We start from the raw sequence: 12,091 nt of genomic DNA on the forward strand, positions 1-12,091 counted from the left end.
ATCAGGGCAAGAGATTGCTCCAAGCAGCGAAGCAGAGCGAACCACAGGCTGAGGGCAGGGTAGCCTTGCCCTCCTCCACCCATGCTCCAAGGGCCTCTTGTCTTTGCTGGGTCTTGGCTGCCCTGGGGTGAAGGCATGGCCGGAGCCAGGGGGTAAATTGTGGTCAATGACAAACATCTGAGCAGCTAACTCATACCAGATTACCTCTACCTTCACTCTATACTCCCTGGGCCTCCTGTATATCTTCCAAAGTGGAGGGTAGAAGGGGAAAAGTTTGGATTTAAGATCTGAACACCTGGGGACTTCCCTGGTGGCACAGTGGTTAAGAATCCGCCTGCCAATGCAGGGGACACGGGTTTGAACCCTGGTCCGGGAAGATCCCACATGCCGCGGAGCAACTAAGCCCGTGCGCCACAACTACTGAGCCTACGCTCTAGAGCCTGCAAGTCACAACTACTGAGCCCACGTGCCACAACTACTGAAGCCCGCACACCTAGAGCCCATGCTCCACAACAAGAGAAGTCACCGCAATGAGAAGCCCGCACACCACAATGAAGAGTAGCCCCCGCTCGCCACAACTAGAGAAAACCTGCACACAGCAACAAAGACCCAATGCATCCAAAAATAAATAAACAAATATTTTAAAAAGATGTGAACACCTGGGTTCAAATTTTGACTCCATCACTTCCCAAGTGTTTGATCTACAGGAATTCTTTGTTTTTTTAAATTGGAGTATAGTTGCTTTATACTGCTGTGTCAGTTTCTGCTGAAGAATTCATTTTTAACTCTGTCTCACTTACCTTCATCATCTGTAAATAGTTGTTATAATATTATTTTTAGAAACTCTTTTATATTGAATCAAAATATCTCTCATTTCTGTCCCTGAGTCCTGATGGCTCCCTCTGAGCTACACTAAGTCTACTCTTTATTCTACATAGCAGCCCTTCAACTATTTGAAGGCTGATGTATCCCCCATAAGCCTTCTTTTCTCTGGGTAGCAGTGGAGGCCCCTCATTCCTTCAGGTGGTTTGCCTATGTCATGACTTCAAGACTTCTTGCCCTGGGTCCCAGCCAACTTGTCAATGTCCCTTCTAAAATCAAAGGCCTAAAGGGAAAACTTGAAAGTGAGGGAATTGTCCTATATCTTGAGTGTGGGGTGCCTATGCAATTGTCTACGATTACCAAATTTCACCAAACTATACACCTAAAATGGATGAATTGTATTGCATTTAAATAATGCCTTAATTTTTAAATTAAGGAGGCGAAATCAGTAGAATTTATTCTTGAAACTTCTAAAATGAAAAAAGTTGGATGATCAAAAGAAAAGGCAGGACTTCCCTGGTGGTCCAGTGTTTAAGACTCTGTGCTTGCAATGCAGGGGGCACAGGTTCAATCCCTGGTCGGGAAACTAAGATCCCACATGCCACGGGGTCAAAAAAATAAAAAGGCAGCCTTCACAGTGGAGCTTACACTCAGTCCCCAATCAAGAGACTTCTCAAACTCACCGTTTACCCCAGTCCAGGTGGGATAAATAACCACAAGCCTTCAAACTGGGAATAGAAGAGGCCTTGACATATAGAGACAGTGCTGGTTCAAAGTTAAATAGAAATGAGCAATTGTTTGTTTTTTTTTTAATGACAAAACTCTTTCCCACCGTTATGTGGAACTGAATGAGATTTACCAGATCAGTGGCTCTGATCTGGTTAATGCAGAAGGGAAAATAACATTGTCTATTGTGTGTCTGGTAAGCCTTTATATCTATTATTCTGTTAACACTCAGCATGATCTTATGAGACAATATCCCCATTTAACAGATAAGAAGGCTTAAATTCATCTGGTTAATTACCCTGTCTGAGATCTCCTGGCTCCTTAAAGGGCCTGTCTGTCTCCTTAGGTCGTACTGTTTTGCCTCTACAATAAGCCCTCCCACTATCCAGGGAAGGAATGTGCTCTACTTCCCAAAAGGTACTCAAGCAGAGGCTGATGCTGACCTGTGTCATGTTACAGAAAGACGTCTTGCATTGTTAGGAGACTGGAGTAGGAGATTTCTTGGATTGCTTCCAACTCTAAGGTTCTGTGAACCTAAATGCTGTGGGTCCTGCCCATGATGGCATCGTTGAGTCCTGCCCTGGTGTGTAGGTAGAGGACATGCAGATAAGAGTTATGAGCATGGGGTTTGGCATCAGATGCTGATGCCATTAATGGCAGATTTAAGATCTTAAATCTGCCATTAATAGTTTTATATTTTTTATTGTGAGCTCAAGTTTGTCTGGGCTTTATCTCTGGAAACCTTGACAGCTTGGGCGGAGGGTTTTCTGTTGTTTTTGTCAAGCAGCACCTCTCCATACTCCTAGAATGATGAGGAAAGGCATCAAAAACCTGGGGTCAATTTATGTTACTTATTTGCCTTAGTGTTCCCAGATCATGAAAATAATTAATGTCAGTTAAAGTGCTAGCACCTCCTAAAGGCAGATCTGTGGTTGGGAATTTGCAAGAGAGGATTCTTTTTTCTCTCCAGAGTCCAGGCCAAGACAGATGGTTTCCTTGTTATTCCTGATCTGCTTTACCCTGTCCTGTTTTTTCCATAAACATATCTCCTTTTATCATATTTATATGTTTATTAATTATTTTCTGTCTCTTCCCCACCAGAATATAAATTCCCCAGGGGTAGGGATTTGTACTTGTTTTGTCACTGTATACCCAGTGCCTGGAACATAAGTCTAGCTTATAGCAAGCTTTCCAAAAATGAATTGAATGAGTGAGTGAAAAATGAATCTCCTTTTGTCAACAGGACTGCTTTTTATCCCACCCCTTCACTGAGAGTATAGCCTTCTGAGGGTCTGGTGTCATGCAGGGTCTCAGTTTCTAGGTCTTTTCTCTTGTCCCAAAGTGACCCTGCAAAACAGATTGCTTGGTTACTGGTTTTCAGCTTTCTCTTCACTTCTGGAACTTAGAGATTTATTTCCTTTCATCCACGTTCAACTACCTATTTGAAAAAAAGTTTGGTATATTTTACCCAGTATTTCTACGAACTTTGTAGAGAAAGGGTTTTCAGATTATCTAGTCTACCATGTTTCCAGAAATGATTCTATCGCTTAGCAGTTACTTTTCCTCTCAAAACTCCAGCTTTAGACAATACTACAAAGCTACAGTAATCAAAACAGCATTGACACAAAAACAAACATACGAATCAATGGAACAGACCAGAGAGCCCAGAAATAACCCACACACCTATGGTCAATTAATCTTCAACAAAGGAGGCAAGACTATACAGTGGAGAAAAGACAGTCTCTTCAGCAAATGGTGTTGGGAAAGCAGGACAGCTGCATGCAATTCAATGAAGTTAGAACACAGTCTCACACCATACACAAAAATAAACTCAAAATGGCTTAAAGACTTAAATATAAGACATGATACCATAAAATTCCTAGAAGAGAACATAGGCAAAATATTCTCAGATATAAATCATAGCAATGTATTCTTAGGTCAGCCTCCCAAAGCAAAAGAAATAAAAGCAAAAATAAACAAATGGGACCTACTCAAACTTATAAGCTTTTGCACAGCAAAGGAAACCATAAACAAAATGAAAAGACAACCTACAGACTGGGAGAAAATATTTACAAATGATGCAACTGACAAGAGCTCAATTTCCAAAATATACCATCAGCTTATACAGCTCAATATCAAAAAAAAAAAAAAAAGAACAACCCAATCAAAACATGGGCAGAAGATTTAAATAGACATTTCTCCAAAGAAGACATACAGATAGCCAAAAAGCACATGAAAAGATGCTCAACATCGCTAATTATTAGAGAAATGCAAATCAAAACTACAATGAGGGCTTCCCTGGTGGCGCAGTGCTTGAGAGTCCGCCTGCCGAGGCAGGGGACACAGGTTCGTGCCCTGGACCGGGAAGATCCCACATGCCGCGGAGCGGCTGGGCCCGTGAGCCATGGCCGCTGAGCCTGCGCGTCCGGAGCCTGTGCCCCGCAACGGGAGAGGCCACAACAGTGAGAGGCCCACCTACCACAAAAAAAAAAAAAAAACTACAATGAGGTGCCACCTCATACTGGTCAGAATGGCCATCATCAAAAAGTCTACAAATAATAAATGCTGAGGAGGGTGTGGGGAAAAGGGAGCTCTCTACACAGTTGGTGGGAATGTAAATTGGTACAGCCACTATGGAGAACAGTAGGCGGTTCCTCAAAAAACTAAAAATAGAACTACCCTATGATACAGCAATTCCACTGCTAGGCATACATTTGAAGAGAATGAAAACATTAATCTGAAGGATATATGCACCCCAATGTTCATAGCAGCATTATTAACATAGCCAAGATATGGAAGCAACCTAAGTATCCATCAACAGATGCAGGAAAAGAGAAGATGTAGTATAGATAATAGAATATTATTTAGCCATAAAAAAGAATGAAATTCTGACATTTGCAACAATGTGGATGGACCTAGAGGCCATTATGCTTCGTGAAATAAGTCAGAGAAAGACAAATTCTGTATTTTATAACTTATATGTGGAATCTAAAAAATAAAACAAATAAATGAATATAATAAAACAGAAACAGACTCACAGATATACAGAACAAACTAGTGGTTACTAGTGGGGAGAGGAAACGGGAGTGGGGCAAGATAGGGGTATGGGCTTAAGAGTTACAAACTACTATGTATAAAATAAATAAGTGACAAGAATATATTGTACAGGGACTTCCCTGGTGGCGCAGTGGTTAAGAATCTGCCTGCCAATGCAGGGGACATGGGTTCAAGCGCTGCTCCGGGAAGATCCCACATGCCACAGAGCAACTAAGCCCGCGAGCCACAACTACTGAGCCTGCAAGCCACAACTACTGAAGCCCGCGCACCTAGGGCCCATGCTCCACAACAAGAGAAGCTACCGCAACGAAGAGTAGCCCCCACTTGCCGCAACTAGAGAAAGCCGGTGTGCAGCAACGAAGACCCAACTCAGCCAAAAATAAATAAAAGTAAATTTATTTTTTTAAAAAAAGAATATATTATACAGCACAGGGCAAGATAGCCATTATTTTGTAATAACTTTATTTTTTTTTCTTTTTTCTTTTGGCGGCATGGTGCAGCACGTGGGATCTTAGTTCCCTGACCAGGGATCTAACCAGTGCCCCCTGCAGTGGAAGCGCAGAGTCTTAACCACTGGGCCACCAAGGAAGCCCCACATAATAACTTTAAATGGCATATAATCTATAAACATATTGAATCACTATGTTGTATACCAGAAACTAATATAATATTGTAAATCAACTGTAGTTCAATTTAAAAAAAAATTCCAAGGCTATGCCCTTTCTACTACCAGTCTGCCTGGTTTAGTACAAGATTCTAGCCTCCACCCTTCACACTTGAGATATTCCCTGATATGTTCAAATTTTTACTCCAACTTCAGATCTGATTATCCTTGTCTTTTTAGCAGCTCATTAACTTACTCAGAGCCTGACATTTTAAGCTCCAGTGGTTTTCTGTCCCTGACCTGAGTCAATGTTTATGACAATCTCCCCTTTTATTCCCTGTGTTACTCTGGCCTTATCCAACACCTGAAGAAGCAGTCTGTGTAGTCTGCATACCTTTGGAGGGATTTATTAGGCCAGGGTCCAGATGCAGAACTGAGATAAATGTTTTACAGCAGTGAGAGGCAATGGGCAGCAGGAAGGGCAAAGCCGTGGTCCTCGGCTGGTTCACACATTGTGGCCCCATATGACTGCTGATCTAAACTTTCTAGTTTTTTTCAGCAACCAGGTAGCAGGTCAGGGCAGGCCTGAGGACCCCTGGAGAGCTGTGACTTATTAATACTTGCAAGCTGGCTGCAAAGGACACTTTAGTAGTCATTCCCTCCCTCTTTCTTTTCCCAGCTGAGGGGTCAGAATACACAGTATTTTTCCACTGGGGGGAAAAAAACTGACGTGCAGAGCAAGAACAGGCCATGTCCTGGGTTCCTGAATGTACCAAAGTTTGGGCACTCTCGGAGTATGGATTAAGGTCTCTACTTGCCTCTTTCTGAAAGACACAGAAATGGAGGATCAATGGTCCTTGGGAAGTTCGGACCCTGACTGAAAGAGCCAGTTTCTCAGGAACCCCAAAGGGACAAGCTTAGGGATAGGAAAACAGCAAGGAAAGTGCCAGGGATCTCAAGGCCAAAGCCTCAGCCTGACTCCAGTCCTCACAGAGAGACTGGGGACCATCCTATACATGGGTGAAAGACCAGTGAGAGAGAATCAAGACAAGGAACAGCCTAGTGGGCCCAAGTCTGTGGCATGATTTAAAAGACACCCCTTAAAAAAAATAAATTTAAATAAATTTAAAAAATAAAAGACACCCCTGCCTCAAAGTATTGCCTCCTTCAGGATGGTCCCAGGACTTCCTGACACTCTAGTTTGGAGAACAAAGGAATTCATGTGCACCCTGTTTTTCCCCATTGCTTAGAATTCTAACATGCCAGAAAAAACAAAAAAAAAAACCCCACAATACTCATTATCCACTGAAGACAGTACATCTTCTTCTCAAAAGCCCAAGTCAGATTAAGGATGATCCCATCTGATCTGCCTCAGCCAGCTATGGGACTGCTGAAATCCTACCCTCAGCAGTGGATCCTCTTCTAAACACTATCTTTTCCTTTCCCCTACATCAGACTGGAAATATTCCAGAGGACAAAATGTGAAGTCCCTGATTCAAAGACTTGGGCATCAGGAAGTCCTGGGATTCTTAGCGGCTGTGGGAAGGCTGAAGAAGTGCAGATGTCACAAGATGTGTGAGGCTACTTTCCTCAACTCCCTTGGCCAAAGACAAAGCTTGGCAGGAGGCTTAGCGAGGAGCTCAGCCCTGGGACTCACAAGCCTGCAGCTTGTGGGGCAGCTCTCAAGGGGCGATAATCGGAGGAGGACGGGGATCTGCAGCTCTAGAGCCACGTGCTACACGACATGGGCATCCAACAGGCAGGGAGATGCCGAGAGGAACCATCTTCCTATTTGCTCATACAGCACAGTGTGGCTTTGAGGTGGCGGTGAGGGGACATCCCAGCCCAGAAGACAGACAGAGCTGCAACTGCAGCCATTTCTGCCATCAAGCTGCTGTGTCCTGGAGAAGCTCAGGTTATCCCCATACAGATCTGCGTGTGGAGCAGGTGGCAGTGTTTGGGCTGCCGAGCCAGCAGTTCTGCAGGAGGGAGGGCTGGCTGCAAAGGAACTGCTGTCCTCGGTGACCAGGAAGAGACAAAACAGACTCTCCCTCATCCCAGTGAGTTGGGCAGACAGATTTTCTCTGCCTTCTATTTAAAAGACAGAACTTGAGGTCAATATTCCCAGTGAGCCATTCACTACAGGCTGGAAGTTAGAATTGAAACTGAGAGGTGTTGTTCTCAGGGCCTACCCTGTCGCCCTGATACCCACACCCCCGAAGCTGCCACCCCGTCCTCGCAATAAAACAGCCCTGACTCCCTCCTCATATGATATTACCAAGGGCTCTGGGCAAGAGGCCAGTGGAGACAGCGGCGGGATTGAAATGCCTACACGGCTTTGCTCTAAGTGCCCTCTGGCCCTGAGGTTTGGTTTCCTTCCAGAAAACTATTGGCTGTGCCAGAGGGGTCAGTTCGCACTTTCCCAGGGAGACTCTGGGTCTCCCACCAGGCCCGTGGAGCCAGGAAAGACTGAGGGCAAGGCAGAGAAGGGGAGTAGATCCCTTTTCTCTGTCAGCCTCTGACATGCTTCCTCACATGGCCTGTCACCCAGGTTGCCGACTGTCACGCCCGTCACAAAGCAAGTGTAAGCCCCAGATCAGACCAAGGTTCAGAGGTGCTCTCCCTACCCAACACCCCACACACTCACACACAGTAAGAGCCACGTGTAGATGCAGCCAGGTGAGCTTCAAGGGGAAATACGCCAGAATAACAAAATTTACTCTACATGCAGATGTGGTCTCAGACATCTTCATTGCCTAAAAGTCTGACGTGGTGGAGTGAAATGTGGAAATTAGTCACAAAAGCTAAAGTGATCTTTGGCTGCAGTGAATATACTAAGCTCTGACTATGCTGAGGCCGGTGGCAGGTCTGAGACCCACACACACTTGACAAGGGAACTTTACAAACTAGACTCCGGAGCAGAGTAGCAAGGATGAAGGAAATATTGACACTATGCCATAAGGAATAGTTGAAGGAACAGGATATTTAGCCCAGAAGGGAGAAATGTTAGCTAGAATGATTAGGTTTCTTCACAGATGTGATGAGACCCCATGTAGAAAAGGAAAACCAGGTGATGCCAATAGCCAACATTTATTGAGTACTTACTATGTGCCAAGCACCAGGCTAATTATTTACCACACATTTTGTCATTTAATCTAAACATCAGTGCTATGATTATTCCCACTCTACAGATGAGGAAAATTCGAAGAGGTTGAGAGTCTTGTCCAAGGTCACATACCTAGTGGTAGAGTCAGCAGATGAGCCCAGGCCTGAGACTTAACCACCATCCAGAGACATGTTCTGTGTGGAGCCCTTGGCAGAACGAGACGCAGTGGCTGGAAGTGAAAGTGAGGCAGATCTGAAGGTAACATGAGAAAGACTTTTTAAACAACTGGAGGCAACAAAGAACAGTGGGCGGGTGCTTTGGGTGGTCATGAGCTACACACCACTAGAGAGATGAAAGCAGGGCAGGCAAGAGGTGTTACGTAAGACAGTTTGCAAGGAGAATTACAGCGGCAGCAACAGCATCTGGGAACTTGCTAGGAGTACAAATCCCTGGACCCCACCGCAGCCCTACTGAATCAGAAACTCTGTGACTGGGCCCAGACACCTGTATTTTAACAAGCCGTCCAGGTAATTCTGATACACGCTCAAGTTTGAAAACCACCGGCATAGAAGTTTCTGCACCCGGCAAGCGACTGGGCTAGCTGACGGTGTTAGTTCCTTCTGTCTCTAAGACCTCACAGTTCTGTAGAAGCGAGATACAAATATGATTTAACATCTAACCAGATTTTCTTTTAACATTGAGCGCATTCGAGTAATATCTTGGAAACAATATATCAGCTGCTAAATTGTGTGATTACACTCAGGTAACTTAGACATCCCAAGGCTGACAAAATAAATATTTGGAAGGCTGTGGGCAAGGGGCTGCCCCTCCAGCCCCCCACCCCCGACCAGGAAGCAGCCTACATTCTAGCCACCTGTCGCTCCACGGGTTTCCAAACAAGTCCCGAACGTCCCCACTCCTTGTTCGTTCCTGTTGTTCCTCTATCTGAAAAACACTTACCTTTTGAAATCCTCCCTTCTCTGAAAGCTCAATTCAAATGTCACTGTCCGTGAAAGTTGCCGACAGTATCTGGTGCACGGGGCAGCCTTCCTTTCCTCTCTCCTTCCTGGGTTTTGTCTCACTTCTGGGCAACTCGCAGCACCTAGAGCGGTCAGCCTCGTCTCACAGGGGTGGAGCCTCTCAGCAGAGCGGCGTTCTCCTGGTGCTTAGTCATGTGAGCCCCCCAGCACCTACCATACGATGATGCTCAATGAGGAGGGATCAGAGGCAACATTTTAGGAAAATGATGTATGCAACTATTTACAAGATGAACCGATGCTGCCTGACGGGTGAGAAGGGAGCCCTCTGTGATTCAGTTTCAAGTCCTGAGGTCTTTGCAGAACTTTGAGGTTTTTGCAATAACCACTGTGAATGCATGTGTGCGCTGCCGGGATGAAGGTGCCCCACCTTCACGCAGCTACAGCCCTGTTATCTTCAACTCCTCTTCATGTTCGTAACAATCTTCGTTGCATAATCCCTGGATGATGTGAAATACTGAATGCCCTCTCAGCCAACCTTCCAAGTATCCCACAGAGACAAGCATGGACAAAACTCCTTTTTAGAGAACAGAGAGGTCATAAATTAGACCACTAGTGTAAGGACAGCAAAGAAGGATACTGGGTCACCAGATACCAGGCCCAGTTTAACAGCTTATGTCTGCAGGGCCAGGTGTCCTGTGGGCTGTGGTGGACTGGCCCTGTGACCAGGATGTTGGTGAGAGACAGGGAAATGGGATGAAAGACCCCCCTCCCCAACAAGGTTTTCTGTATCCCAGGCTCCTGGAATTGACTCATTCTACTGTGAAACCTGAATACTTTGGTGGAGTAACGAGGTGTTCCTGATGTCTGTCTCACCTGACAACACTTAGGATGATGGCTTCAATGGGGCCACGTGAAAGGACCTCAAACCCCAGAAGTCCTATTACAATTTTGGAGCAGGGAGGCACAGAGAACTACAAAACAGGAATTCCCTGTCCACACAAGGGTGAAAGGGACTCTAGATTAGTCATGAAAAATTTCCCCCAACCCCACTTGGCCTCCTGGGTAGCACAGCACTGGTTGGCAATCATGACAGGTGTTTGCTGCAGAACTAGGAGACTTTCTGTTGTGCTGGGTCCCCTCTGGCACAGAGCCTGGCCCACTCTTGCAGAGGTTAGAACCCAAAGCTTCTCATTCTCAGACCAATGCTCTTTCCACCAAAGTGCACAACCCTAGAATTTAGGAATAATCGTTGCAATCTCCCCAGCCATCAACAACCAAGGAGGAACAGAACAGAACAGAAATGGGTGAGGGGGTCACAAGTGAAGAAATAAGGTCAGTCATCCATCCCTTCACCCGTACATACAGGACCATTTTGGCCGCCCTCACCCCTCATCTCCCCTGCTCCCCCAGCCTCCCTGCATCGCTCCTAGCCCATCTTCCCCTTCATCCTGCAGCAGCTCTGTTCTCTGTCCTACTTCTAAGCAAAGTCTTCTCTCAAGAAAAGACTAGGCACCTTTCTTTATACTTGAGGGCACATCCTGTCCTTATATCTTCTAGTTATTCTATTATCGGTCTTATCCTTATTATGAACTATCAAGTGAAAAAGCTTTCTCCCCCAAGGTGAAGAAAATAATTTCAAAGAGTGGTTTTTCTCAGCCCTTTCAGCACATTAGTCTATTTCTAACATGCAACCAAAAAAAAAAAAAAAAAAAAGGATAAAGTGGCAAAGGAGGACGCGGAGGAGAGAGAGGAGAAAAACTTTCACAGTGAGGGTGGAGGAGAACAGCAGGAAGACCCCTGACTGCTAAAAAAGAACCCATTCTCTGGCTTTCAAAGACCATAACTACCAGTAATGAAGGCACCTGCAATGGCAGAAGTGGGGGATGGCGTTTCAACAAAAATGAACAAGTCAAGGGCTGAGAGCTCATTCAAAGTGCTTTCACCAGAGCCCCCAGCCTGAGAGCAGGAAAGAATTTCTGTCCTGACGTAAAGAGCCCCACTGGGGACCTGGGGTCTGGGAGCAGGGATGGGACAGTTGACAGGACTGCTCAGACAAGGACAGGCTTCCAGTGAGGTCCCTGAAAAACCCCGTTTCTTGAAATGTTCTTTGCCCTCGGGAGCCTGGGAAAAGAAGTGTTCCTCATGCCCACGGGGCTGGCATGCTCGCTCTTCTCCAGGAGGCTTTCAGGGATACAGCCTGTTCTGACAATATCCTCAAATGGGAAAGAACCACACTGTGTGTTCATGGGAGGGAAATCCAGGTGAACTCCTTGAAGTAACTGCATCTGACAAAGCCTAAATTCCTTGTGCTGTTTTAAATCCTCCAGGCTACTTTCAGTCTTCATGGGGGATGAATGACAAATGGTTGTTCTTATCAATGAAAAGGAGATAGTTACCAGAGGAAAATTACCAAGGTTCGAATAAACTCTCCTCTGGATCCCTCAAAGCCTGGCCTGGGAAAAGCCACCGGGCTCCATGGAACTTGGTGCTCGCCGTGTGAGGCACCTTGAGGGGAATTCACATCCCAGATGTATGCTCTGGGGGTGATGGGAGGGAGACTTCGGGTCACTGGCATGTTTCTGGCAGAGTAAACCTGGGAATTCCAGGGTGAAGATAATGGTTTGGAGATAGTTTTCCCCAAGTTCCAGAGTTATACACTTTAGTGAGAAGAACCTTCACCTAGGAATCAAGAGAGGGGGTTGCCTCAGTTTCCCTACATGCAAAATGAGGACCCTGTCCCGCAGGAGCTCTTAACTGAGGGTCCATGGGATCGTGAATCGGGGGGAAACATTACAT

The 12,091-nt window shown here is 45.6% G+C and overlaps 1 protein-coding gene across 1 annotated transcript in view; it reads left to right on the forward strand.

Moving 5' to 3' along the window:
- The window catches only part of CD160 (CD160 molecule), a 43,578-nt gene that overhangs the window by 11,252 nt on the left and 20,235 nt on the right, over positions 1–12,091 (forward strand).

The sequence above is a fragment of the Delphinus delphis genome, chromosome 1 (assembly GCF_949987515.2).
Source record: "Delphinus delphis chromosome 1, mDelDel1.2, whole genome shotgun sequence".
NCBI lineage: Eukaryota > Metazoa > Chordata > Mammalia > Artiodactyla > Delphinidae > Delphinus > Delphinus delphis.